Genomic DNA, 27,930 nt, shown 5'->3' on the forward strand with positions numbered 1-27,930 from the left:
TTATATCATAGAATATTAGAGAAACAAAATAAAAACTTGTGTTTGTTTTAAAACAAGTGTTGTCGACATGACAAATTTGTGTTGTTGTTTTTTATATGCAACTGGTAGCTTATTAAAGAAAATTTCAAGCTCAAATTTGAGAAATCGAGCTGGTATGGTCAAACACTGTATGTTCATTTATAGGGATGAGAAATGTGCTGAAGGGAAGAAAGAATTGGCCACTCCTTTTCCTTCATTAATTATTGTCTGATCCTTCAGTGATGTGTAACAGTCGTTGCAAATATTTATTCAGGAATATTTTTGATGATTAGTTTGGGCTATCGATATAAGTTTCAGCTCTAGACGTACGTATGTTAATATTACTCGTGCATCTTCTCAGTTCACGTTTATTGCCGCGAAGAAAATACTCTTCGCAGTTTTGACTCGATCGGACAGGAGTGACTTAAGAGTAGGCTGTGAGTGTTGTAGACTAGCTGCTTTCTTCAGTTTGCCACCTTACGCTTAGGTAAAGCTAGGTCAGGTGGTCTTCGGCTAGGCTTTTCGCAAAATTCAACAAATGAACATAGCTATGAGTGTCTCAGCGGTAAGCCTGAAGATTTATAACGCTAAAATTCGGGGTTCGATGTTAGCTGTAGGCAATAAAACTTTCAAACCGATTATTTTTATTACATACAGAAATCTGTCGTTTGGTAATCAATAAGCGAGAAAGATAGCAAATAGTTCTTTAAGAAAAGATATTCAGTGATGTCGCGAAAACCCACTTGTAGAGAAAATATATATGTAAAAACGGCTTGGTTGAGAAAATTTTTTATGTAGAGGAGCGAACAACGTTTCGACCTTCTTCGGTTGAAGAAGGTTCACAAAGAAAGAAAGAGGTAACTGACCAGAAGCTGACCACATGTTTGAAAGGGGTTGTGTAACTGAGTGTCGGAATGTAGAGTGCGTGCTTAGTTGTTTGAATATATAATTTTATATTATTTATTTTATTATTATTATTTATTATATTATTTTTAATATAGGTATAAAGGCGTTCCTTTGTATTGGTTTATTTTGGGCTTGAATTGTTGTACAAGTAAGACTTCTTTAATTTTGCAGTTGTTTATGTTTGTTTCTTTATTTAGTATTTGAGCGTTTTCTATGGTTATGTTGTGTTTGTTTGACTTGCAGTGTTCGAAAACGTGTGGAGGTGACATTTTATGTTCTATGAATCTGGTTTCCCTTTTTCTACTTGTTTCTCCAATATAGAACTCGTGGCAGTTATCACATTGTATTTTATAAATAATGTTGGTGTAGTTTTCACACAGTATAGACCTCAGTTTTGTGGCTGGGTGTTGAATAAATTTGGTATTAACTGGAATGTCATATTTTGTTACTAGTTTTTGCCAAATGTTGGTTATTTTTCTGCTGATGTCGGGAATATATGGTTTGCAGCAGTATATGGTTTCGTGATTTTTTTATTCGTGAGATATATTTTCTTTTGTTGGTTGATTTTGCTATCTGTCTAGGTGTGTGCGTATAATGTTTTCTACGGTTTTTGGAGGAAACGTATTGTTCATGGTGCACATAATGAAACATTTATAGCACTTCGAAGTTGTGCACACGAGGACATGAAAGGAGCTTATTCTTTTCTGCAAAATTTAGATTCCGGAGGAGAACAACTTCGTGGGCATCTTGTAAATATTAAAGCCAGTAGCTCTCTGTATATTCTCGTATCTCTTAGATGACACTAGATACGTATTTCCAAACTGAATCGACCTTATTGGGTCGTGAGTTCTTCTGTAGCTTCGAGATGTACAGGCTTTCAGAAGACATTAAACATTGAGTAAGGTAGTTTAATATCGATTGTAGATGCAAACGGAATAGCGCTGTTACGATTATGTCAGAAGCGCTCGTGGGAACAGGTATAGAATGTCCATTTTCGGTTTGGTAAGACCAAGAAACAGCTGATAATAATCAGTGATCCTTCAGGCGGATTACTGCCCTCTAATGGTACTAAAAGTCGGTTTTTAACCCTAGCATCTTCAATTAACATTAGCACTATTTTCTATTAACGTAACTTTAATTTTGTACTTTGGATTTAGGTTTATCATGATGAAATGGTATGAAACTCAAACCTTCTTCATACGGCCAAGTTGGACAAAATAAAGTCGTTATCGAGCCCCTTTTTCTGTTCTTTTTAAACTATAAAAAAAAGATACTTTGAACGCAATTTCTCTGAATGTTTGTCAGGTATGAGATCAGGATTTGTCTTGTGGTTGTATAACATACGTTTTTCTTTATTGTTTTAAGGAACAGTTAAACAATTTATTCACACAACAAGCAGATCTCACTCCCCCAAGTAAATTTTATATAGCTTTCTTTAAACGGGAAGAAAATACGTTGTAAATCTATCTATACAGCTTATCTGTATATTACGAACTCTGTTCGAGTTTCATCCGTTGCCCGTTTGAAAAGCTGTGCTCGCAGGCAGACCTCAACATTCACTTTTCAAATGACGGAAGAACAGGCATAAATAACGTGATATCAAATTTTAATTCGCAAGCAGAACATTCTATACCAAAGTTTTAGGAATTAATCACACTGTCATTCATATTTTAAAATTACCTTATTTTCATTGTTAAGACGCTCTCAGCACGACTGAAATGCTCAACAATTAGCTTTCGCTATAAACGGTATAAGTAGCTCAGAGTTTTGACTCCGAATGAAACACATTTAAACCTTTTTAAGGTATTTGAAATAATTTAAAATGATAGATTAACTTTAACTTTTGTCATCACTGTGAACGGTTATTTTTGCTTGTATATACAGGTAAATAAACTTGAACAAATTTACAACTGTAAAGCCACAGAGTATGTATCCTTATAAAAATACATTTATATTTACAGGAAATGGTTGATGTTTCACTCCCCAGTGGCTTAGAAGTAAGTCACAGGGCTTATAATGATAAAAATCAGGTTTTGATACCCGTTTTGGGCAGAGCACAGTTAGCCCATTGCGCTTAACAAAATCCAAAAATAAACTCGGCACACTGAGTTGCATCACGTTTAATTGGAATATTCACGATATAATTTTTTAATTATTTTTATAATTTTTTTGTTATTTTTTTTTAATGTGTTTATATATATTTCCTGCGTAAATATGTCAGTTTTTCTTCCGCCACAGTTTTATGGTTACAGTCAAGCTGTGGAATATTTAAATTAAAGGCTATACATTTAGATTTAATGTTGCCTGTAACGACGCTGTTGCGAATGCTATTATTATATAAAACACAGGAAATACGAACAATGGCGACTTGCATAACCATAAGTAATTTTATAACATATAAGTATACCATCGATAGATGGCGCTACAAAAACTAATACTGCACGATAGGAATTTGCAAAATGTGAAATGCAGTATATACTTTGTATTCCAACTGAATAAATTTATATACTGCGTTGAAGAAAACCAACACGTGAAATTAAATCTAGTGTTTTAGTTATTTGAGTTATGTCATGTTTTCTTTATTATTTCTACGGGAAACAAAAGCTAATGTTATAGTCGTGTCGTAGCTGAAAGGTTTTTCCTAAATTTTGTGTGCGCATGAAACGATTGTCTTATTAATCTTAGGCTTAGGCATTATTAGCTTTTCTTTACTGACTTTTAAATCGTTCGCAAAATGTTCGAATCCCATCAACAGTCATGTTCGCCCTTTCAGCCGTGGGGAGTAATAAAACTTGATGTTGGGAAAAAGAGTGCCCCAAGAGTTGACGGTGGGTGATGTTGACTAACTGCCTTTCCTTAACCTATCACTACAAAATTATGGACGGGTAGGACAGATAGCCTTTAAGTAGCTTTGCGCGAAATTTCAAAAAGCAAACCGTTCATAAAATGACGTCACTATAATTGTTCATCTGTCTTTCTCTTCCATATGTTTTATATCTGTTTTTCTAATCTGAAAAATTGTACTTATAACTATCGTAATTGTTCATCGTTTGAATTCAAACAGTGGTTTATCTGGTTTCCTCATTCGTTGTTTATTATTTGTTGCTTTTGTTCGTTTTCTCAGGCTTGTTTTATATCTGTCTACCTGGTAGTGGAGTTTCTCGCTACTGTAGAGTGTAATCCTGTGTCTTTCAACTCGTTACGTTTATAGCTGTGTACATTATCTCTTAATACCTTGGGTATTAGAGATTCTGAATATATGTATCGCTAGATTTGTGTAAATGAATGTTCCAATAGCTAGCATGTCCGGATTGTGGATCGGATAATTCATTGTTCGTTTCCTCTCGATGTGCTATAAAGGTGACTTAAAATTCAACTGTTTAGTCAAACGAGAGTAACCTAACAGTTAGCGGCGAACGCTGCACACTAACTGCGCTCCCTCTGATATAACAGTTTTAAAAAATTAAGATCAATTAAGCGCAGTATAGTCCATTGCATAGCACTGCACAAGATGTGTATTCTTTCAGAACATTTAGTCGAAACCACTTTATTCTACTTTTTATTTTTTTTTCGAAATGGATAAAACTAGTGGATATTAGAAAAATAAAAGCCCAGCCTTCAAATTACTGAATAGTTTCTATGGTGTTACATTACCTGTTGGGCCCATATGTTGTACCACATTGAATAATTTTATGTTTCTTCTTCTTAACACACTCACTGTACGTATTATTCTAAGAAATTGAATTAATAGTGTTGTCAGTGTTTTTCTTATTTACGTACTTATTTTCTGTGTTACGCGTGTTATTTAGGGGCCTTATAACAAACAGATACATTGATTTTCAAACTGTTTGGTGTATACATAGTTCTCCAAAATGCATTTTAAAAGACATTGAGATACATTGATCCCATCAGTAATGTTAGGGTTAAGAAGGATATTCTAAACGATTGAAAAAGAAGCTAAGATATTTTTGTTTATAAACAACTAGACAGATCAGTTGAATTGTGAATTGAGACAGTGAATGAATGTGCAATATCATCAGAAGTCGAGTACATTTTATGAAGGATGATGCATGAGACAGTGGTTAGTAGGCAGAGCTGTAAAGTCGCACTCAGCGCTTTAGAATTGAATGTTCATTATAAGAGTGGTCAAATCCTACTATTCAAGAATATTTCAAGAGAGTTCCATTAGGGTTGGTTAGTAAAAGTGGTCTTTGTGTGGTATTGAGCGAATGTCAGAAACAAGCAAATGACGTGTGAAATCGTTTAATCATTACAAGTTTGGAAAGTGAAGTATTATGCTCGGGGATTTTCATAAATGTTTTATTACCACCGAGATTTAAGATCATTTTAACATTGCAATTGGTCTGTTCAAAAGTTTACGGAGAAGTTTTATGTGAATAGATTGTTTGTTTTCTTCAAACTATCTGCACTGCACACCAATAACCGTGTCACAAAAGGATTCCCTAAGTAGAGTGAGGCGAATCTTGGCTTAACAGGTGTGTGAAATACTTTCACGTATAACAATAAATATAGTTTTTATTGTTGTTGGAGTGTAGTTTTTATTTAAGCGTGAATACGGGCGAATTGAATATCCGTGTAAAATTTTTAACTTATTCAGTTAAAAGATGAAAGATTTAAATACTGGAAATATATATGAAACCCACCCTACCATTTGATTCACCACTTGTAGATCTACCATAATAAAAAGCCTAATATTGTTCTTATGATTTGCCTTTCTCAGGTGAATCGAACACATTAGTAGCTTGCTTCGTGTCTTTCAAATTCTACATAAAAATTTATTCGGGTGAGTAAAATACAACTCAAAACATCGTATAATATGAATATGAACTTGTTTTCCAACAATCTTTACATTTTTAATCTCTTAAGTCAATTAGAAAATACAGAGTTTAATTTGATTTAAATTAGTTTTCAATGTTCGTGCTTTATTTGTGTAAATAAGAAATGACAAAGGTTTGTTTTTGTTTGTTTGTTTTTTACACAACATTTTTGTTGTTAAATGCAAAGCTGTACAGTGGGCTGTTTGTGCTATGTCCACCGCGTGTATCAAAACCAGTTTTTTAACGTCTTTAAGTCCACAGACTTATCGCTGAACCTGCTAGAAGGATTTTTCTTTAAAATAGGTAGTGACCAACTTAAATGAAAAGTTGTGTATCGGATTGCGTGCTTTATTTACTGAACAAAAGTAGAACAGTAGTGTGTGAAGGACTGTCCGCAGGGCAAAATGACCCAAACATGAAAGGACAGCTCTCGTTACTTCGCTAATGACTACTGCCAAGGATGAACTGATAGAACAGACAAACAAGCTCTCAATCCAAAGTCACCACCCACCATGTGCTCATTACAGTGGCATAGACTTCGTGAAGTTTTCTTTTCCTACTTATTCTCAAGTTCGACAGGAAAGACACTTTGTCAGGGGGTGCTGGATGTCGTACCCATAATGCTCACGAGTTTTATTATTACTACTTATCTAGCCTGTTGAAAACTTTAAGTAATTTATAGCATCATTCACACATGTTTCTACGTAATTATGTTAAATAGAAAACAACAAGAAACATGCCTTGAAATCCGAGAATTACGAGAACAATAGAACCTGACATACTTTTATTGCGTGTCAAGTATGACAACTAAAGGAAAGCGTTACGTAATGACGAGGAACCCACTTGAACTATAAATGTATCTCAAGACTGCTGGTATGGGTATAAAAACTTTTATTACAATAAAGTAGAGAACAACGTTCTGATATAAGAAGATCGAAAATTTATTCTCTATTTTAATAAAAGTTTTAATACCAATACCAGCCGTCTTGAGATACAAAGGAGAGCGTTGCTCTGCTCAATTTAGCTTGTGTACAGGAATTAAAGTACAATTAGCCAATAAACATCACACCTGTTAGAGCGAATGACACTGGAAACGATTTTTAACGCGGTTCTTAAACGCAGCATCTCCAAAGGCCCTCTAAGATCTCATCACGGTTTATCTTAGCGGAAGCCGCCAATTCTCCTCTACTTAACCGCGGCATCACTTGATTCGGGTTGGCTTGACGCTACTACGGAAAATCGACAGGGTTCAGCCCTCCTCCATTTCAATTATTTAAGTAAATTACGCTGAATAACGTTGAAGATATACGGAGAATAACATGTGAAGATGCACTCCAGTTAATTAACAGTTCATTTACAAATACCATGTTTATCATTTGGAACGCTTTTTTTTTTGTAATTTTTGGACGGAAAATAAATCTTTTAAACTGCCTGAATATTGTCTGATGTCTGTCTTATGTATGTCTGTTTAATTATGAGCAGAATTCACATGATCTACATTTCATGTTTTTAACCATTCAATTCAACCGATTTCTTTCACCAAAAGAAAACAGTTTTATATTTTGCAGCATGTCGAGTTGACTGTTTAGTAAGAACCTGCTTGTGCTCTAAAATAATTATGAATACTGGTTTATTATGTTGTTGTTATGGGTTATTGTAGGGATAAGTACCAGATAGCTTAAGCTAGTATTTAAATGTGAAAACAGTAAGTACTGTTATTCGCATATGTAAATCAACACTGTCTAAGCGTTCATTTCGTAAGCTTCCCGCCCTTTACCTTTTCAATAGACAAACAAACTTTATAAGCTGTTCACTAACGTGTTTTCAGCACATGCTGTAATTTATTAACCAAGGATGTGAGTTAGTTAAATAACTCGTTCACGTTTAGAGAATGGGTGTAACGGTGTTTGTGGAACGGATTAACAACAAACGTTAGGCCTATCAGTCGCTCGCCAGACTCTAGAAATGTCTGATACTCTTTTATTGGTGATTCTTTAGTTGTGTAATAACCACATGCAGCTTCGAGCACGGCGTGTTTAAGCACATGTACATTCGATATCTTACAGGCATCTCAACTTAAAGTTACACTGTTCAGAAGTGTGTAAACATGATAACCAAGCCTGCACACCTCATACATAAGCACTGAAATATGATAACTAGGAGCTAATGAATACGTTATATAACAACATCGATAAACAAGCCTGCTTACATCGTACATAAACACTGAACTCATGATAATTATGGATTAATGTATATGTTTGATAAACTCCAAAATAATGCAAATGGTTCCCTCGTTGTAGAGTGGCTATTTGTATTATGGGAAGACACTGACAGAAACAAATATGTAATGATTCATGAGATAATGTAAACTTTAATATGGGCTTATTATGGTAAGAATTAAATTTGTTTCGTGTGTATTAAAAATACTGTAACAGCTTACTGGGAGGAAGTTGTTCCAGAAATGCATTAGTGGTCACATGCTAACTACATGGGGCTTTCTCAATATTTTGGCAATCGCTTTATTCTATCATTAATTTTTTGTTAATCTCAAAAATTTTACTTCACGATTGAAAATTACGACAATTGGTCTCGAAGTTTAAGAATTCTCTGAAATTAAGTAGATTATCTTTCCAATATCGTCAGATGCTACGAATAATATCAACGCATCTGAACCAGACTGTATACAAACATGCCTGTCCGCGGTGCTTCAGGGGCTCTGTCGAATCAACAATGCAAACTTAGCAACCATGTGTAATAATTCCCTTATTGTGTGTACTGCGCGCACGGGTGTGTGAGGGTGAAATTAAGAATGATCAGCTCCAGATTCCATTAACGACACCCATAAGAGATGCAATAGCCATTACCACGACGAGTCCTGTCGTTAGTGCGCATGAGTCATCACACACACATTATTGGCCTGAATCTGAAAGACAAAAGAGGTGTGGTAATAAGAATTAAGATATTTATATGAATGTATTAACTCGTGGTGGAAAACAAATGATTAAGTGTACTGTATCTTTCAGCGCTAAGTTATACAATGCAGCACATGCGCTCTGTCTACTAAGGGGAATCGAATCTCAGATTTTATAGCTATAAGAAAGTAAACTTAGCCTACTGGGGGACAAATGTAACCTTTACCGTATGTACAAGTTTAAGACATTGTTCAGTATGTCCTTCCCTCTCGGACTGTACCCCCTCCAGTGGCACAGGGTTATTTTTGTGGATTTACAACGCTAGAAATCGGGTTTCGATACCAGTGGTGGGCAGAGCACAGATAGCCATTGTGTAGCTTTCTGCTTAATTAGAAACAACAACCTCTTGAACTGTGCACGTTTACCTGTCCATCTTCTCCGATATATTCAAACGGGAAAGTTTCGAGATCTGAAATGTCGTGAGGCTGAGCGTGGTCTGACTATTAACGTGCTCAAACTTTGATTCTAAAGCTATGGTTCGCGAACTGTTGCTTACAAAACGCTCCCTTATTTTAGGGTTGTAGGTTTTGTTAGATGATGTTTCCTCCAGTCTGTTAGTTAAAATTTGTTTGTAACTTTGCTTGAAAATTTTAAACAAACAAGCATATTCTAATAAAATGAAAAGATAATCACGAGATGCCTCATACCACTTGTGGAAATTACACATTAATCAAACCACGGGTGGAAATGGCATATCTAATAAACTACAGGCGCAAATGGCACATGCATCAGACCTCAGATGGAAATGACACATCCATCAAACCACAAGTGAAATGGGACGTCCATCAAACCAGGCCTGGTATGGCCATGTGGTTAAGGCACTCGACACGTATCCTGAGGATCGCAGGTTCGAATCTTCATCACACCAAACATGCTCGCCGTTTCAGCCGTGGGAGCGTTATAATGTGACAGTTAATCTCACTATTTGTTGGTAAAAGAGTAACCCAAGAGTTGGCGGTGGGTGGTTATGACTAGTTGCCTTCCCTCTAGTCCTAAATTAGGGGCGGCTAGCACAGAAGGCCCTCGTGTAGCTTTGGGCGAAATTCAAAACAAACCAAGTCAATCCATCAAACCACAGGTGGAAATGACGCATCCGTTAAACTACAGGTAGTAATGGCACATCTATTCACTAAACACTTTCAATGAAGCAGTTACCAAAGAAAACAAAAAGTATTCATATTTTACCATTACCTTTAGGTTGGGTAGAAAGCTATTTCAAAGTCCTAATTGTGATATTGTTTATTTTTGGTGATTGATAATTCCGTTACAAGGAAATATACGAATACATTATGTGATGTGTATTGGTATTCTCCGACAGTACATAAATTTATTTCTTTAGTAACTTCATGAGCAAGTCTTTGACCACTGTTGAAACCTTGTTTAGGATATTTTGTTAATCTTTTCATGGGTTTGGTAAGTGCTAATGATGTAAGGGTAAGCATGCTTATTATCAGAAACAGTAGTCTCTTCTCTTTGGGTCGCGGCAACCTTATTGGTCGTGTGACCTTTAAGAAACGCAATAATTTGAATAAAACCCCTAAATAAATGATGGTGTATTAATTTCATAGCACGGAGGGATACACTGCAGAATACGGATAAAAAACGGTATTGTTGTTCTGCTGGAAGTATAGTTTTGTATTGAGGAGTCGAAATTATTCGCATACTTCTTTTTTAGAAGCATTTTATAGTTTATTCTATAATTGTTATCGTGCTTGGGGTTTATGGTTCGATCCCGTTGCTGAAAATGTGCAGTCCGCACTTTGGGGCCGTTGGTGTGTTATAACGTTGACTACAAATCCCACTTTACAATCGGACAAGAGTTGGCTGTGCTTGCTGTTGTTGTATTGTTTCTCTCTGGTTAGGGCCTGGCATGGCCTAGCGCGTTAAGGCGTGCGCTTCGTAATCTGAGGGTCGCGGGTTCGCGCCCGAGTCGCGCCAAAACATGCTCGCCCTCCCAGCCGTGGGGGCGTTATAATGTTACGGTCAATCCCACTTTTCGTTGGTAAAAGAGTAGCCCAAGAGTTGGCGGTGGGTGGTGATAACTAGCTGCCTTCCCTCTAGTCTTACACTGCTAAATTAGAGATGGCTAGCACAGATAGCCCTCGGGTTGCTTTGTGCGAAATTCCAAAAAAAAACAAAAAACAATTCTCTCTGGTTAAAGATACCAAAATTGGGTGCGGATGTGCGCGAAAACACGCAGTAAACAGTCGATAATTGTTATAAGAGTGTATGTTTTTGTTATCAGGGCATTGTGTTTCGTACTAAAAGCGTTTAATGCGATATTTAAACCCACGGCCTCTACGTGATCATTTTCGCAATCCTTCGCTCCGTGCCTCCCAGTGGTATGTTTACGGATTTACAACGCTAGAAACAGAGTTTTGATACCCGCAGTGGGCAGAGCACAGATAGCTTGTACTGTAGCCTTGTGCTTAACTTCAAACAAACAAATAAACATTCGTTTCCGCCAGTGACTCAAGGCTAAGTCTGAGGACTTAATACGTTAAAAATTGGATTTCGATACTCGCAATGAGCAGGGCACAGATAGCCACAACACACACACACACACACACAAAGAATTGGTAACAGAAATTTGTAATTATTTATCGCTGTGTGAAAATAATCCATTCCAGACTGAAATTCAGAGAAAAATGAGTAAATTAAAAATAATTTTAATCTGTTAAATTAAAAGACAATAAAACAAAGAAAACTGATATAAGTAAAATGTTATCTTACAAGTCAGGTTATAATTTTTTCTTTCAAAATTCGACGTTATGAAAATAAAATGCATTGTCTTACTTTTAGAGACAAATTCCGAGTTAAAAGTTCGAACATGTTCCTATCTTCATCTATATTCTAAGATACAAATAAGGATATGCGTTTGAATGTTATTCATTGGTGTCACACGCACCGAATTTTCCATGTATGAACGAGACTGGTGGTTTTTTATTCTTTCGGAGAATGACGGCGTTTCACCGGCAAGTCTGAGAAGCCATAACGCTAAATGGCAGGATTCGATACTCCCAGTGGGCATAGCACAGATGATCCAGTATTCTCAAATATTTTGTCGGTCGCGGTTGGATCTGTGGTACAGCTTTGTATTTTGGAACTGGTGAGACGTATTCGAATCTGTGTGATAAAACAAAATATCTCGTTCTTACACTTTAAACTGTATGTGCGTTATAAGAGTGATAGTTAATCCATTAGCGTGGATGGAAGACAGTAGGGTGGAGGAAGCCGTGCTCTAAATATAAATATATTAGTTTCGTATGATTAGAGCGCATCATTAAGCTAACGACGACTTTCTAACATACTTCGATTTTTCGCAGTGGATAGAACTTATATAGTCCGGTTCTTGGCTTTGAGCTAAAACTCCCCCCCCCCTATCCAGTGGCACAGCGATATGTCTACGGACTTAAACGATAGAAACCGGGTTTCGATACCCGTGGTGGGCAGCGCACAGACAGCCCTTGTGTAGGTAGCTTTGTGCTTAACTGCAAACTACTAAACAAACAAAACAGCTAAAACGAAAATAAACATGATGCTTTCCATCGTGGTAATTGTATACTAGTACAACGCAACGATTTGGCGGTGAGTAATATATGAGAAATGTCCATGTATAACATCAGCTGTATTATTATATCGCTGCTGATAGGTTTGGTTTGTTTTGAATTTCGCGCAAAGCTACTCGAGGGCTATCTACGCTAGCCGTCCCTAATTTAGCAGTGTAAGACTAGAGGGAAGACAGCTAGTCATCACCACCCACCGTCAACTCTTGGGCTACTCTTTTACCAACGAATAGTAGGATTGACCGTCACATTATAACGCTCTCACGGCTGAAAGAGCAAGCATGTTTGTTGTGACAGGTATTCGAACTCGCGACCTTCGGATTGCGAGTCGAATGCCTTAACCACCTGGCCATGCCGGGCCCCCTGATGATAGGAAAGTTTCAGTAAATGGAACATTAACATAATGCTAGTTTTTTCCTCACCTTATACAGTCGCAACTTTATAGGGAACTTAAACCATTGAAATCTTTCTGGCAAGCTCACATTTGAATTAAAAGTGTTTCTCATCGTTGAGACAAATGTGAGCAACGCCCACTGTAGTGTTCAGTGTTCTTTACAGCTTTATTAAATACACCTCTCTTATTGTAGCCATCTGAACAAGGCTGAAGCTGCGATTGCCTGTGTCCGGTGACAGCTGGAAATGGAATGTGCACCTTAAACGCTGTTCCACGCCCGTGATAGCTTGTCAGTACTTTATTGTACCATGTGGGGAAGTGAGGTGGAATATTAGGAATGTTTGGGTTCACTATCTTGCATTAAAAATGCAGACTGGTTAGGGTTAGGTCGTTTAATTTCGAAGCTACATTGCTAGAATATAGTAAAAGGTTGGAAAGTTTATTGTGGTTACCGGATCTTCTGATATTCTAAACGTTCCTCTGTGTTTTTTTGACGTGTGATCAGATACTGAAGGTCGCTTTCGTTTATTAGATGTTACAAAAGTGTTAATACTATCAGCTGGGATACAACTGACCAGTGGTTAGATATTCATGAATTATGGCATGATAAGCAGCCGTATTACTTGATAGATTAATGTATCAGGCGCGGGGCGAAGCGTGCAAGTTCGAGAGCTTAGTGACCTGATTATGTTGACTGGAGTGGAAGAATTATGAGCTTTCTGGGAATATCGCTTTGATGCTGTATTTTTCCGTACCACGTATAGAGGATCGCAAAGATTCTACTCGAAAGTCAACTTAGTTTGGTCTTATCTGCTTTTTTTTTCAAACATACCTAGTGAATTAGTGGGACCAAGGTTATCGCAAGGCATAGAAGGAAAAGGAACCGGTAAATACGGAGGGGGAATTTGGCGAGTTGGGGTTAGGTTCGTAACTAAACTAACTTTTAGAAGAACAAATCAGAGTAGCATTAACTGTGACAGAGATAACATGGACGGAACGGGGTCGGGGGTGGGGTTGGATAGGAGAAATTATTTTGCGCTGCTACTAAACTTGATAAATACACACAAATACAGAGAGAGAGAGAGAGAAAATATATATATAAGATATGACAATGATAATTTGAGTCTAAAGACGGACAGACAACATTTTAGTTAATGATTGGAGGAAGTTACTAATCGAGCCTGTCGTATTACAAAATATGGTTAGCTCACACATGCACACACGGACATATACTGAGAGAGAAGAGAAAATGCTGTAAATTTGAGGATTAGATAAAATGATTGTATTTTAATATTTCTCGAATTCCATTTTGATATGATTGTTGGAGAGCATCTAAACATCCAGATGTCTCTTACACACAGTGTATGTATTTCAATAGCACAGTAACCACTGTGTAAGGGAAAGAAATGCCATCAAATCAGAAGTGTTGTTAATCCTAATATCGAACATATCAAGTCATTGTTAGGTGATAGTGCTCGTACATCGTCAAACGAAGAACCTATATATTTGGTGTGTAACTACATATACAATTTAGTTTTCTGATTCCACTTTTTGTAAGGATGTGTGCTCCACTTGATATGGCCATATAAAAGTATTATATAAAGACACAGTTCAATATTATTGCTTAACATATAATTTCTGACATGGAGCCCGGGAATGGCCTTAGTGCTGCCTAACACGCTGTACATCTTCAACTGTAGTTGCGTTATAATATTGAGAGTGAATCCAGTCATCTCTCTATAATAGTTTAATTGTAAAGGGCTTACTTCACTTCTAAAGACATCTGATCTGTCCATTGAACGAATGACAAATAATAAACAATGTGTATGTGTGTATCGGAACATATGTTACAAAGCAGTATCTAATATACAGTTTATGTAAACCTATGATTAAACTTATGCAGAAACACAACGTGCTTACTTGATATTGCGTCTCCTTACTATAACAATACACGTATTCTCGCCGATAAAAAAAAATCGTGTTGTGTTCCCTGAATTAAATTTATTGTCGAGTTATATAAATTTTAAAGATTTTGTCAGATGGCGCTTCTGGGCATTAAAGTTTAACAAAACCTTAATTAAATTAAAAATTTCACAATGTCTTATCTTTAAAACTAAGAAACCGAATGAAAATAATTTATTCTAAATTGACTACTTTTAGAAACGGGAGAGTTATCAGAAATGCCTGTAGATATTATCATACCATAATGAAATCAAATATATTAAAGCTGACTCACATAACGGAGAATTTTTTTTCTTTTTTGAATATATTATTCAAGTCTTCACGTGCAAGAGACCTTTATGAAATCATGTAAAAAACTAATGTCTTTATCTAAACACAACCACACCCCAAAACATTCTCACTAAAGCTATGAATCATAACCTTAAGATTTTATCTGAAAATCACTGTCAAGTTATTGTGACTTTGATATAAGATTAATGTCAAGAAACCCACCAGAGGTCGTATAATCAGTAATATATTTTTTACTAATCTATCTTGATTAATTTCTATATTGTTGTGATTTTGAAAAATTGTGTCAAGAAACCCACCAGAGGTCGTGTACTCAGGATTGCAGTGTTTATTCCTTTTACCGTGACTAATTTCAAGATTATTGTGACTTCGATATAAGATTAACGTCAACAAACACATTGGATGAGGAGTCCAGTTCTTGTTTTTATCCCGTTATACCACTCACTATTTAAATCAGTTACTCGCGCGCGTATTGTAACGCTTTATTATTATTATTATTATTAAGTGTGCAGCGGGTGTGAAACGAAAGGGGAGATAGAATATATAATTTATGTAAAGACCTAAAAGGGGAAATCGCTTATGGTGAGTTTGATTACTTTTAACCCACTTAACTCCTTCCGTGGACACAGTCTAGTTAATCACCGTCCATGATATAACCCATTCTTTCTCAGGGTTTTCAAACACCAGCAAGAAGTTAGTTATTCACTGCTCGTGAGGTTATTTGAGAAACGAAAGAGCTTAGCTTACGGGGTTTTTACGGGATGTAATGTGGCATTACCCTTCTCTACGTGAACACTCTCAGTCACCCTGTTTCTGTTAAAAGAGATTGACAGTTGGAACAAGCACATTTTTTTTCCACGCGTTACGATCGTCACGCAGTTTAATTTACATTCAACAAATCTATACGTCTTTGCTTATATATGTTAGGGCTGACTTTTTTTGTTTTATTTTTAATGACCTGTACGTTTTAGTTTAGTTTATTGCGAATTTCGTTCAACGCTATTCGAAGCCGTCCCTAATTTAGCAGTGGTAGACGAGAGGGAAGGTATCCGGTCAACACCACCCACCACCAAATCTTAAGCTACTCTTTTACCAATGAATAGTGGGAGTTTCCGTCACATTATAACGCCTCCACAGCTGAAAGGGCGAACATACTCGATGACGGGAATTCGAATCAAAATATGTGTAATAATAAAACATAAAAAAATAGTTGAAGTCAATGCACTCAATAAAAATTGACGTGACTAGTAGAGAATACTATACGCTAATTGAGCATTGATAGAACTCAACTTTTAATACTTTGAAAGATATTAGGTGCTTCAAAAAAGTGTTTTTTTAAACTTTATAGAGATGACATGTAATGAACGTGAGTTCATAATTTTGTTAGGGTTCTTATAATACAGTTAACCCCAATTAGGGGGGTTGTATTATACGTTAAACAATGAATGATGTCACCTAAGATTTTACCAGTTCTTTACGCTAAGTGTTGCAACAGGCACCAAGATATAATAATTATGTAGAAACTACTGGTGTTGAACGATATAAAAACGAATCTGTAATAAGTGTTAAACATGGTTGTTTTAAATGATATTTATTTTAAAGTTAAGGTTCAAACTTTGTAAAAGGTAACCCGCCTTGTTTACACGTGCTAGCTTACTACCATTCTTTATTTGTTCCTCGTAACTAACATTGTTTACTTGTGTTTAGGTAAACAGCTTTATTTTTTGTTGGGTTTTTTTATTTTGCACAAAGCTACACGAGGGCTATCTGCGCAAGCCATCCCTAATTTTGTCCCTAGAGAGAAGACAACTAGTCATCACCACCAACTCTTGGGTTACTCTTTTACCGACGAATAGTGGGATTGATCGTCACATTATTTATTATAATGCCCTTATGGCTCAAAGGGCGAACATGTTAGGTGCGACGGGGATTTGAACCCACGACCATCAGATTACGAGTCGAAAGCCTTAACCCATCTGGCCGTACCGGGCCAAACAACTTTGTTTACACGTTGCTAGCTCAACAATTTATTGTATTGCCTCATTATTCTTGTTTACACGTGCACTTAGCTGGTTAGCCTTTTTTACTCGTTCTAGCTAGTCAGCCAATTTCAGTTGTACCTTGAAACCAACAATGAACACTTGATATGGCATAGAGTATAAATGTGTTTGTCGTACTACAGCTTCAACACTGTAATGTATACAACCATTATTGATTCTACCAGAGTTTAAACATAATGTTGTATACAGTACACCTGTGTTTATTGCACTATTATCGCATTATTACAATAAAAAACACAAAAAACACTCCGCACATCAAAGTTGTTGGTGCGCTGTGTAAATAAGATTAAATCCAATTATACGATCTTAGATGTTTACAACTAGCTTCATTTTCTTTAGTCCCTAATTCAGAAGTCGAGACAGATATGCACAAATAGCTCCTGAGTAATAAGAAAACTTTAAAAGAAAGCAAAAAGAAAATAAATATAGTACCTAAATATTCAGAAATATTCATAAAACAAATTGTGAACCTTCCCCAAGATAACCAGAGGTGTCTAATTAATGAAGTGGTTTTGATGGTGAAGGATGTTACTGGCATATTTTAAAAGTCGAGTCGTTTTTGTCGGAAGTTGGGGAAAGTTACTGCAACTCAATTTACGCTATAGTATTCTACCACTTATATAAAACAGTGTTATAAGATAAATAAGTTTCTTGAAAGACTATGATTATGTTGAATAAGCACCTCAATCCAATTGGTATACTCTTGTTCTAAGATGCATAATCATTCCCGTACGTGTGTAAAATTTGTACTTTCATCGGTGACTGAACTTGTTGTTTACTTCAAACATTGGAAATGCTGTTTCTTGTAGTTAACCTGTGTGTTTATTATTTGTTGAAGTGAAAAAAGAGGGGGGATATACTACTGGTGTGCTGTCCGTTGTATATGTTGGCTACTGAAATGACATCAAGCACGTGATGAAAAAGATTAGTGTGTTTGTTCCGGCTAGCGGTCCAGCTGTTTAGTAATAGCTTATGAATAGTTGAAAGACTTTGTCAGAGTATTTAAGACACTCTGAAGATTGTGTGTATTTTATTTCAGCTTCGATTTCATTAAATGTAAATATTTTAGAAGAACAATTATGGACCGAAAATGGATCACATGATGAAACTACAGATGTAGAGTGTTGATAACCGTATTGGACATTGATGAAGACCTCCTCTGGAGAAAAGTACCGTTGGTCTCTGGACTACGAGAGTTATAGAGATAATATGTCTATATTTATATGTATTGAATTCTGTAATGTATATTTCGGTCACTTCGTCTCGGGAAAATTATTTATAAATATTACAACCTGGCAAGGAACGTATAGTTTGGAATCAACAAGTGCTTAACGTTTTAAACTGATCATAAAAGTTTTAACTATCAGTCAGGTAAACGCACATTAAACGTTAGACCAATTTATTCCTGTGCATTAGAAACTTTGATAAGTGAGCATACGTGACGAATTGACAGTGCTCAGATTGATATACCTTCGTTATTGTTCTGTATTTATCTATAGCTGTGTGTATTTAATGCTAAGTGAAGTGAGAAATTAATCTCAGCCTGGCCATTGTAGTATTCTGAATATATTATGTAGTTGTAAAGGTCCAAGGCTTGAGTTATGGTACGCCATTAGATTGCTCCACCTTTCGACTTTGGGCCTTGTAACTGTGACAGTCAATCCCATTAATAAACTAAAGGTAACTGGATAAGCGTCTATAGCTGCTGGCTCCCTCTGATTAACGATTCTAATTTAAGGATTCTGTACGCACGAATCGTAGGGATTTTTTACGTGGCTGTTTGTTGAATTGTCATATAAGATATCGTTAGCGTTACAAATATCAACTAGATTATTTTAAAGACGCAATCAATTCAAGTAAATTTGTAAATAAGTGTTATATCATAGTGATAGCTGGCATCCAAATAATGAAAAAACATTGAAGTAATGGCGATGAACACTTTAAAATGCTGAGGGTCTTTCACTTAGTATGGTTCACTTGTTTGATGACGCTTCAAGTAAAATTAATCTTGAAATAGATATGTGTGTGTGTGTTTATAGCAAAGCCACATTGGGCTATCTGCTGAGTTCACCGAGGGGAATCGAACTCCTGATTTTAGCGTTGTAGGTCCGTGGACTTGAAATAGATAGGCATAAAACTTGAAAATGAGATACGATCAAAACTTGTTAGATACTTAACTGTTATAATAGTGTTAACTTGCGGGTAGTAATTTTTACAGCCCATTGAGCAAGTTTCCGATTAAATTTGGTATTATGTTTGATAAATGTATTTTTCTTTTAAACTTAACCTTGCTATGAATGTTTTTTTTTTGTCTCAGAATATACAACAGTCTTGTTAGTTTTATAGCGTAAATTTTAATATGTACGTGAATTATGAGTATATCTTATGTGGAGTCATTTTCTTTTTATTTTGCACCGTTTTTGTTCAACTCTTAAGTAGTTAACCTTGTACTGTCTTGTTTCTGTACTATCAGGTACTGTAGCAGAAACCCAAAAAAATAGTACGAGATGTTGCGCTTTGACATTTTCTTACTGCCCATCTTTGTATCACTGAGGAATTAGTTGTTATTTCCTGTCATATTGTTAGCGTTGCCCATTAATTTTGGGGGAATTTATTTTCAATAAAAGTTTCATCGACTGACAGGTTTGTTGTGAAAGCCTTGTTCTAAGTCTTGGCCAACTAGGCCCTCTATATGTTTTTGTTTTTTTAAAGATATTATTTATACACTATGTCTCGGTGGAGGTAGGGGGGGGTCTGCAGCTGGTGCGCTTTCTCACGTCCTAGTGACGGTAGATTTCATGCTAGCAAAGAAGATTACACTAGCTGGTTCGCGAAGTTTAACTTCTCTCCTGTGTCCAGTTGGAAACTGCCATTGGTCAGGTTGAGTCAGTGCGTGCAGTCCATAGCGACCATCGGCCGCTAGGGAATTATGAGACAGGCATTCGTTACGAAACCTATCTTTCTTTGTTGTTTCTCGGTGCTGGTTGAGCGTGATTACGTTTACATAGTTTCTGAAAAACAAAAACCAAGAAAATCTATAAGAACAGGCTTCCTCCTAACCACCACAACCCCATACCTTTTAACACGTGGCTCGAGTCTAGCATTTTAATGTTCTGACAGCTGTAGTTGTGTAGCCTCCTGCACACATCCTCCCTGAATTTTACAAGACCTGATTGGTGTTTCACAGTCACTTATCTTTATTCTTTGTGGCTAAGGGTTAGCTTGAGCTTGCTTCATGCTTCCAGTTTGGCGTTAGTAAAACTGAAGATATATATTTCAATACACTTATCACACCACTTAAGGTTAAATACACAACAGCGTTGTGAAAGTAAGACTTCGCTGTTTATTTGTAATGCTAATGAACAACAGCAGGAGAGAAAAGGTTTTTGAATGGACGTTTATTTCTTATTTCATAAAATCCACTTTTAATGGTTTTTCGTTCCCCATTCTTTATTTTCTTATTTTTGGTGTTCTCTATTTATCACTAGTTTCACATTACCGGTTTCCAAGGTTCTATTCCTTCCTTTTATTTTCTCGTATCAGCCATCAATTTTTCCCTATATAGCTATACTCTTATGACGTCTCCTTCATTCTGTTTTTACTCTTTCTGTTTACTTTTCTGGTCTCTCTCGTTATTAGTTCATTCGTTTTATATTTTTAAACTTATTGTTTAACTGCTGAGCTTTTATCTTTTACTCCAGTGTGTGTGTGTATTTTATATTCTAGAGAAATGAGTTTCACTTATGAAAGTGAAATTTCAGGCTTCGTGGAATTCATCAGTGGGAGTCAATTCATTTAAAAATTTTTTAATGTTTTGTGAAGTGTTCCTTTTGTCTAAGTACTCTGTTGCACGTTTTGAATGTTTTGTAGAGCTTCGTTTCTCTAATACGTTGTGCTAATCCTTTTTGAAATTTTAAACATTTTAAAAGCGTTCCCTGTACATTGTGGTAGTTGTTTTAGTAATTTCCATAATTTTTGATGCTTCGTAAAACGTTTTAGTACGCTATGATAGTAAGTAGTGTGGTCAGATAGTGCTATTATTAGAGCTAAATGTATAGTGGGTTGAAAAGAAGTGTAGCAGGTCATTAAGTTGAAAACCTCAGTAAAATTATTATTCTATATTATATGTGTGTCTGCTAGATGTCAAGGTACATAACTTATGCAGTAAATAGTTAAAATAAGTGAATGTTTAACATTTTAATTGCTTTATGGTTGTTTTGTTTCTGTGTTCGTTTAAGCACAAAGCTATACAATCGGCTATTTGCGCTGGGAATCGAACCCAAGATTTTAGCGCTATAAGCCTGTAAACTTACCGCTGAAGAGATACTTTTTTTAAGTTGTATATTAACGTGAAAAATAAGTCGAGCTCTTTGAGGAGAGGTACCATTCTTGCATTAAGTCTAAATGTTGAACGTTCTGTGAGCCTTGTATCATTTTTTGTATATTCGAAAAAAAAGAACTAATACAGAAAATTATTTTAAAGCTACTTAACTTCACGCTTGTAGAATTCACTTTTTGTTAGTTTCTTTAATAATAAATAATGTTTTAGTGCTGTTCATTCAGCTAAAGTATTTCACTCACAGAGTAACTAAGTCGAATGTAGTTAAAAGTGGAATTTTTGTGTGATATTTTTAATCGTTAATACAGATAATTCATTATTAGGGTGAGTCATTCTTGGTAGTTACAGGTCAGTTCATTATTTCTTTGGAGACATACAGAGTGACCTTGTACATAATCGTGGCCGAATTTCTTTCTTCGTCTAACTGTTTTTCTTCTTTTCCTATCAAGAGAGTGGGGAGGAGGGGGAACATGTACGCGAAATTGGAGCTCTTTAAGTCCTTCACTGCCATTAATAGCCGAAGCAAAGAAAGTAAATGCAAGTAAAGGATAGCTTACAGACATGTGATAGAGCACGTCAAGTAATAGACACTAATGCATATGTGATGGATCTTAAACAGTCTACCTACCTGTCCTTTGTTCCTAGATCTCTTAGCTCTCCAAAATGATTATACGAGGAACATCCCTAAGAAACTGGCTTGTAAAATGAGGAGTTGGAGCACAACATATCTGCAACTTTCTGTGACTGGCCTAACAATTTGGCAGATGAGAGACCAACGGATGGAAGATTATCGGTGTATGAGAGTGACCAAAGGGTTATCACTCTGAACACGATATACAATTTGATGTCTGTTTTTCTTCTTCATTGTTTTTTTTTTAGGTCTTTTGTGGAGACTGTGGTGAACGAAGGATAGTCTGCTCCACGGTGAAATATGTGGAGACTGCAGTGAATAAAGTATAGTTTGCTCCACGGTGAAAGGTTCGATATATCTTGTGTTTCAGTTCTGTTGTTATGGTTTTTTATTAAAATGTCACTTTCTCAAATAGTAACAAAATATTATTGCCATAATACGCAAGTGTTTTTTTGCTCAGTTGCGTAACGTAGCAGTGAAACACGATTTAAAGGGATTTCGTACATTTTTTTTTAAATCGGCATCGCACTTTTATAATTAGGTATTTGAAATTTATAAACCTTTAAATCAGTGTTATTTCATATTCCAATAATGAGATATTAAAAATATGAAGTAAGAGCGAACACTGTTCTTTTTTATGTAGTTGTAAAAAAACGACAGCAACTAATGCATAATTTTCAGCTCCTGATGTTTCAGCAATATGACTGGAAGTTTATAAAAATTAGGTTTCGATGCTCATTTATATGCAAAAACGGCTCGTTTGGGTTGAGAAAATATTTTACATAGAAGAGCGAACAACATTTTGACCTTCTTCGGTCATCGTCAGGTTCACAAAGAAAGAGGTAACTGACCGGAAGCTGACCACATGTTTGAAAGGGGTTGTGTAACTGAGTGTCGGAATGTAGAGGGCGGTATTAGATGTTTGATTATATAATTTTATTTATTTTATTATATTAATATAGGTATAAAGGCGTTCCTTTATATTGGTTTATTTTGGGTTTAAGTTGTTGCATAAGTAAGGCTTCTTTAATTTTGTGTTTGTTTATGTTTGTTTCTTTATTTAGTATTTGAGTGTTTTCTATGGTTATGTTGTGTTTATTTGACTTGCAGTGTTCGAAAACGTGTGAAGGTGACTTTTTATGTTCTTTGAATCTGGTTTCCATTTTTCTACTTGTTTCTCGTGGCAGTTATCACATTGTATTTTGTAAATAATGTTGGTGTGGTGTTTGTCAGTGTAGTTTTTACATAGTATAGACCTCAGTTTTGTGCCTGGTTTTTGAATAAATTTGGTATTAACTGGAATGTCATATTTTGTTACTAATTTTTGCCAAATGTTGGTTATATTTTTGCTGATGTCAGGAATATATAGTATACAGCAGTATATGGTTTCGTGATTTTTTGATTCGTGAGATATATTTACTTTAGTTGGTTGATTTTGCTTTCTGTCTAGGTGTGTGCGTATAATGTTTTCTACGGTTTGTGGAGGAATCTTATTGATGTTGATGAAGTATTGTTTTTTTTTTTGTCTAATTCATCGTTAATTTTATCTGGTGAGCATAGTTTTATGACTGTGTTTATTTGGTTTCTTAGTATGTTGAGTTTTTGTTTTGTTTCATGTGCTAAGTCCCAAGGAATGTATAGTCCAGTATGGGTGATTTTTCGGTGGATTTCTGTTTTGAATTGTGTGTCGGTTCTTGTAATTTTGAGGTTAAGACAACATAACCATAGAAAACACTCAAATACTAAATAAAGAAACAAACATAAACAAACGCAAAATTAAAGAAGCCTTACTTATACAACAACTTAAACCCAAAATAAACCAATATAAAGGAACGCCTTTATACCTATATTAATATAATAAAATAAATAAAATTATATAATCAAACATCTAATACCGCCCTCTACATTCCGACACTCAGTTACACAACCCCTTTCAAACATGTGGTCAGTTACCTCTTTCTTTGTGAACCTGACGATGACCGAAGAAGGTCGAAACGTTGTTCGCTCTTCTATGTAAAATATTTTCTCAACCCAAACGAGCCGTTTTTGCATATAAATTTCTCAACAAGTGGGTTTCTCGACATCACTGATTTCGATGCTCACTGTAGATAGAGTACATATCGCCAAGAATGTAAATTGTGGTGAACAATAAATAAATCATTACCATCAAAACACATTCTACGGGACATAACGAAGGTAACATAATGTATTTGGCTCTTATCGGTGCTTGTGATCTAATTCTTTATTAATTAAATATGCACGGTTCATATTTGCATACTGCGACGATAAAAGGTGTGTGTGTGTGTGTGTGTCATATGAGTATATATAACATATTCTAAGAAAATATATATTCGTTTTCTGCACTGGATATAAGACGTGACTAGATATCGTGTTCTTGGGCTTCACAATCATCCAATCACCGGCCTCGTCTTGAGCACTTTTTTTTTTACTTTGCTGCTGACAGAGTGATGAATGGGATGATAGTACTGATAACTATCTTGCCGTTTCTTGCATGTAAGAACGATACTGCTGTCGAGGTTAATAGGCTCAGATTGATGTGTCGGATTTCTTGGCATGTCGAAGGCCGTCATCGGGCCGAGGTGATGGCCGTAGTAACTCTTCTCGCCTGTACACACTAAGTCCACCCTTATAACATAGCTCTCTCGGGCGTCATAAGAGTGTGGCCACTGGTATGTCGATAATTGAAAATGTCTTAGCTAGGAATATGGATAGAAATCCGCTGACGAAATTGTTGCAGGACTCTGCTATCGGTGGAATATTATAGCTAAGATCTAAGTGATATATAAGTGTGTTTATATATCAGGTGCATGTAGAAAGAAGCAGCATGTTCACTCTCCCAAACTGTTGTTTAAGGCTTAGCGAGGCGAAATCTTTCATGCGTGAGAAAGGTTTACGGGTTTATCCCTGGGCTGTAAAAACGCCGTAGAAATAAATCTATCTCATAGTTACAATACTGAAGACAGCTTAGTCTTCGAGTTTAGTGTGTTCACATGTTTAGATTTGTTTCATGTTAAACTTGTACATGGTTCATAATCCCCAGCCTACCAGTTAGTTTAAATATCGTTTCACATATTGCATTACCATGAGTGATTTTATGTTTCTGCTTCTAATAACGCTTATTATAAAAAGTGAAATCACCTATTTTTTTCTTTACGTCCAGTACATATAAAAACCCCAGAAATTTTATATTATATTCTCTATATGTATGGCTCATGCTATTAAGGACCCATGGAACCACGAGTAGTTTTGTAAATAAATAGTTCAGAAATACGTGTTTAAAAAGCAAATATTTAATATTTGAATTTTAATGCCACTTGTACAAGCCTTCACTGTAACGTTGGTGTGGTCAACCTACGTATACCAATATCAAAAGAAAAGAGTTTCATCAGTGAAATGTGAATTTTTCCGGAGTTTCACTTTGAACTGATCCTCTGTTTGGTGGTTATCAGTCTTGGGTTATTGTTTTTTCTGAAATAGCAAAACGTGGGACACCAACATTGCACGAATATGGCTTATATTAAGCACTTTTGCTTTTTTCCATCGCTTGAGGTTAAAATAAATCGCTCTAGTGAAGTAACATTACAAAGTATATTTTCTGTTGGTTCTACAATAGTGTTTGATCACGGGATGGAACTCCGTAAACGAACATTCTTGCTATTTCAGCTGTGAGGGCATTATTATGTTGCAATTTATTTCATTGTTTGTTGGTTAAAAGTAGCCCAACTATGATGTTGACTGACTGCCTTCCCTCTAGTTTATGAGGGACGGCTCGTGCAAGTTGCCCTCAAGTAGCTTCGCGCGAAATTCAATAAACAAACACCTTTCTTTTAACCCATTTGTGGTCATGAATTTATTGTACCAAAGGATCCGGGAAAACTTGACGAAATATCATACATTTCATATTTGATTGATTAATTGTTCGTATATTGTGTAGAAGAGCAGTCGTACAAATATTACTTCATTTTTATCCGTGTATGTCCATATAGGCCCATATCGTCTCTACGAATAGAAATTACTGTATAGTTGTTACTAATGTATAGCAAATTATCCTAGCGTATTTCCACAAGACATCACATCTAGTTATCTTCATACATCTCTCTGGTATATGTAGGTTTTATAATTTTACACAAAGGACCATCAACACATGGCTGTCCCTAGTTTGAACTGATAGACTAAAGGTAATTCATCCAGTCAACATCGCCCACTGCCAAGTCCTCTACTACTTTAATTTAGCTGGGATATTTGCTTGTCATTCTTATAGCGCACTCTCCAGTATAGGAATGAGACGTAAACCATTATTGTACTACTCCGCGCCCGGATCATATATATGTACAGAGATACAAATATGTGTATGTATTTGTTTTTATATCTTTTATTTTCTTACACAGTATCTGAAACGTAAACTATACTTTTAATGTCGTATATATATATATAAATTATAGCATTCATCAAGGATGAAGATCAGATTTAAAAATTTTATCAGTTATTCACTAAAACATGCGTTTTAAATTTCTAAAAGAAAATTACGATTTTGATAAATTTCCAAAACACGTTTTCTTTCAGAAAAATCACACTAGTGTCTTAGCTTTTACGCATAAATAAAGTACATTTTACTGCAAATACAGCATTTTTTAATTTTTAGAATGCCTTATTGCTTGCTTCTGTTCAGTTTACTTACGGATGATATCCTTCACGGCAATCTATGTTAGGCATGTAAAAAAAGGGTCATTTTTAGGATGCCCTATGTTAAAAGTTACAGACCTGACCTTGATATACTTTAGCATATAATTTAAGAGATATGTAGGTTCTGTGGAACCTTTTAAGTGTGATTATGCGTAAATAACCCCTTGTGTGTCAGCAGTAAATTTACAGACTTACAATGCTTAAATCTGAGATTTGATTGTTCACGGCGGACAGAGCGCAGATAGCTTTGCAATAAAACAAAGATAATTCTGTTTTAAAAATGCGTTTAAGGAAAATCCTCTTAAATAATTTCATTTTTTCTTCCCTAAACTGTTGTGAAGATATTTGGTAACTATTGATGCCTACCACCAGAATCTTTGCAGACTTGTTAGCATATTTCAGCTGAACTTAGTGCTACTTCTAATTGATTTAGTGATTCCTAATTGCAAAGTCGCGTTTTACAACATACTATTGATATAGCGGTAAGCCAGAATTTTGGAAAAATGTCAAAAAATGTTTTCTTTGTTTAAATATATATTACATTCTACCTAGGCTATAACATTAGTACTTTTTTTTAACTTTAGGTAGCTTTATGGTCAGTTTACGTGGTTTTGGCCTTTTACGTATGAGTTATTCCTCGTCTTTGGACGTGGTCTGCAATATCCTCGTTAGAATAGACCAGTACAGAATCGATTTCAGTTTGTAACTGCAGTTACACACACAAACTTTTGTTGATACATACGAGAGTAATATGTGTATTTTATATGTAGAGTTGCCTTACAAGAATATGAGCCCTGTTAGAATACTGCCATGAAGTCGACTGTCTGTTCGATTGAGTCTATGTATAGTTATAGATGATAACTAGATATGCCCGTCTCCATTTCAGCGAGATGAGTCTGTTTTTCACTTTTCATGGTTTTGAAATATGTACTTTTGATTATAACAACGTAACGATTGACTTTTGTCCAACTGAATGACTTTAATGAATCAGAAGATGACCCCATGTTCTCGTTAGTCCGTGATGATAACTTGTCATCCAAGAATCCATCTATTGACAGAAAGTCACTTTCTTCAGCTTTCCAGAGGCTACGTCTCTGGTTCACGAAAAGGTTATTATTATAATCACTGGTCGCTAGAGCGTTCTTTTCACTCGCGCTACCCTAACAACTAGGTTGTGAGGGTCTGATTGCTGTAATAGACGTGATTTCCTGTTCTAGTCTACTATAAGCGAGTCATTCCTTGAGTGGAGGAA

The 27,930-nt window shown here is 35.7% G+C and overlaps 1 protein-coding gene across 11 annotated transcripts in view; it reads left to right on the forward strand.

Moving 5' to 3' along the window:
* LOC143255390 (uncharacterized) overlaps positions 1–27,930 on the forward strand; it is a 187,450-nt gene that overhangs the window by 110,796 nt on the left and 48,724 nt on the right. The window contains exon 1 of one of the 11 annotated variants that reach the window (XM_076510983.1): positions 22,266–22,321. The exons of the other annotated variants lie outside the window; for them this stretch is intronic. The gene's annotated coding sequence lies outside the window, so the exon portion shown is untranslated. Of the gene's footprint in view, positions 1–22,265; positions 22,322–27,930 lie in introns of those variants that run through there. 11 annotated transcript variants of the gene reach the window in all.

This window comes from Tachypleus tridentatus, chromosome 7 (genome assembly GCF_004210375.1).
Source record: "Tachypleus tridentatus isolate NWPU-2018 chromosome 7, ASM421037v1, whole genome shotgun sequence".
In the NCBI taxonomy this organism is placed as follows: domain Eukaryota; kingdom Metazoa; phylum Arthropoda; class Merostomata; order Xiphosura; family Limulidae; genus Tachypleus; species Tachypleus tridentatus.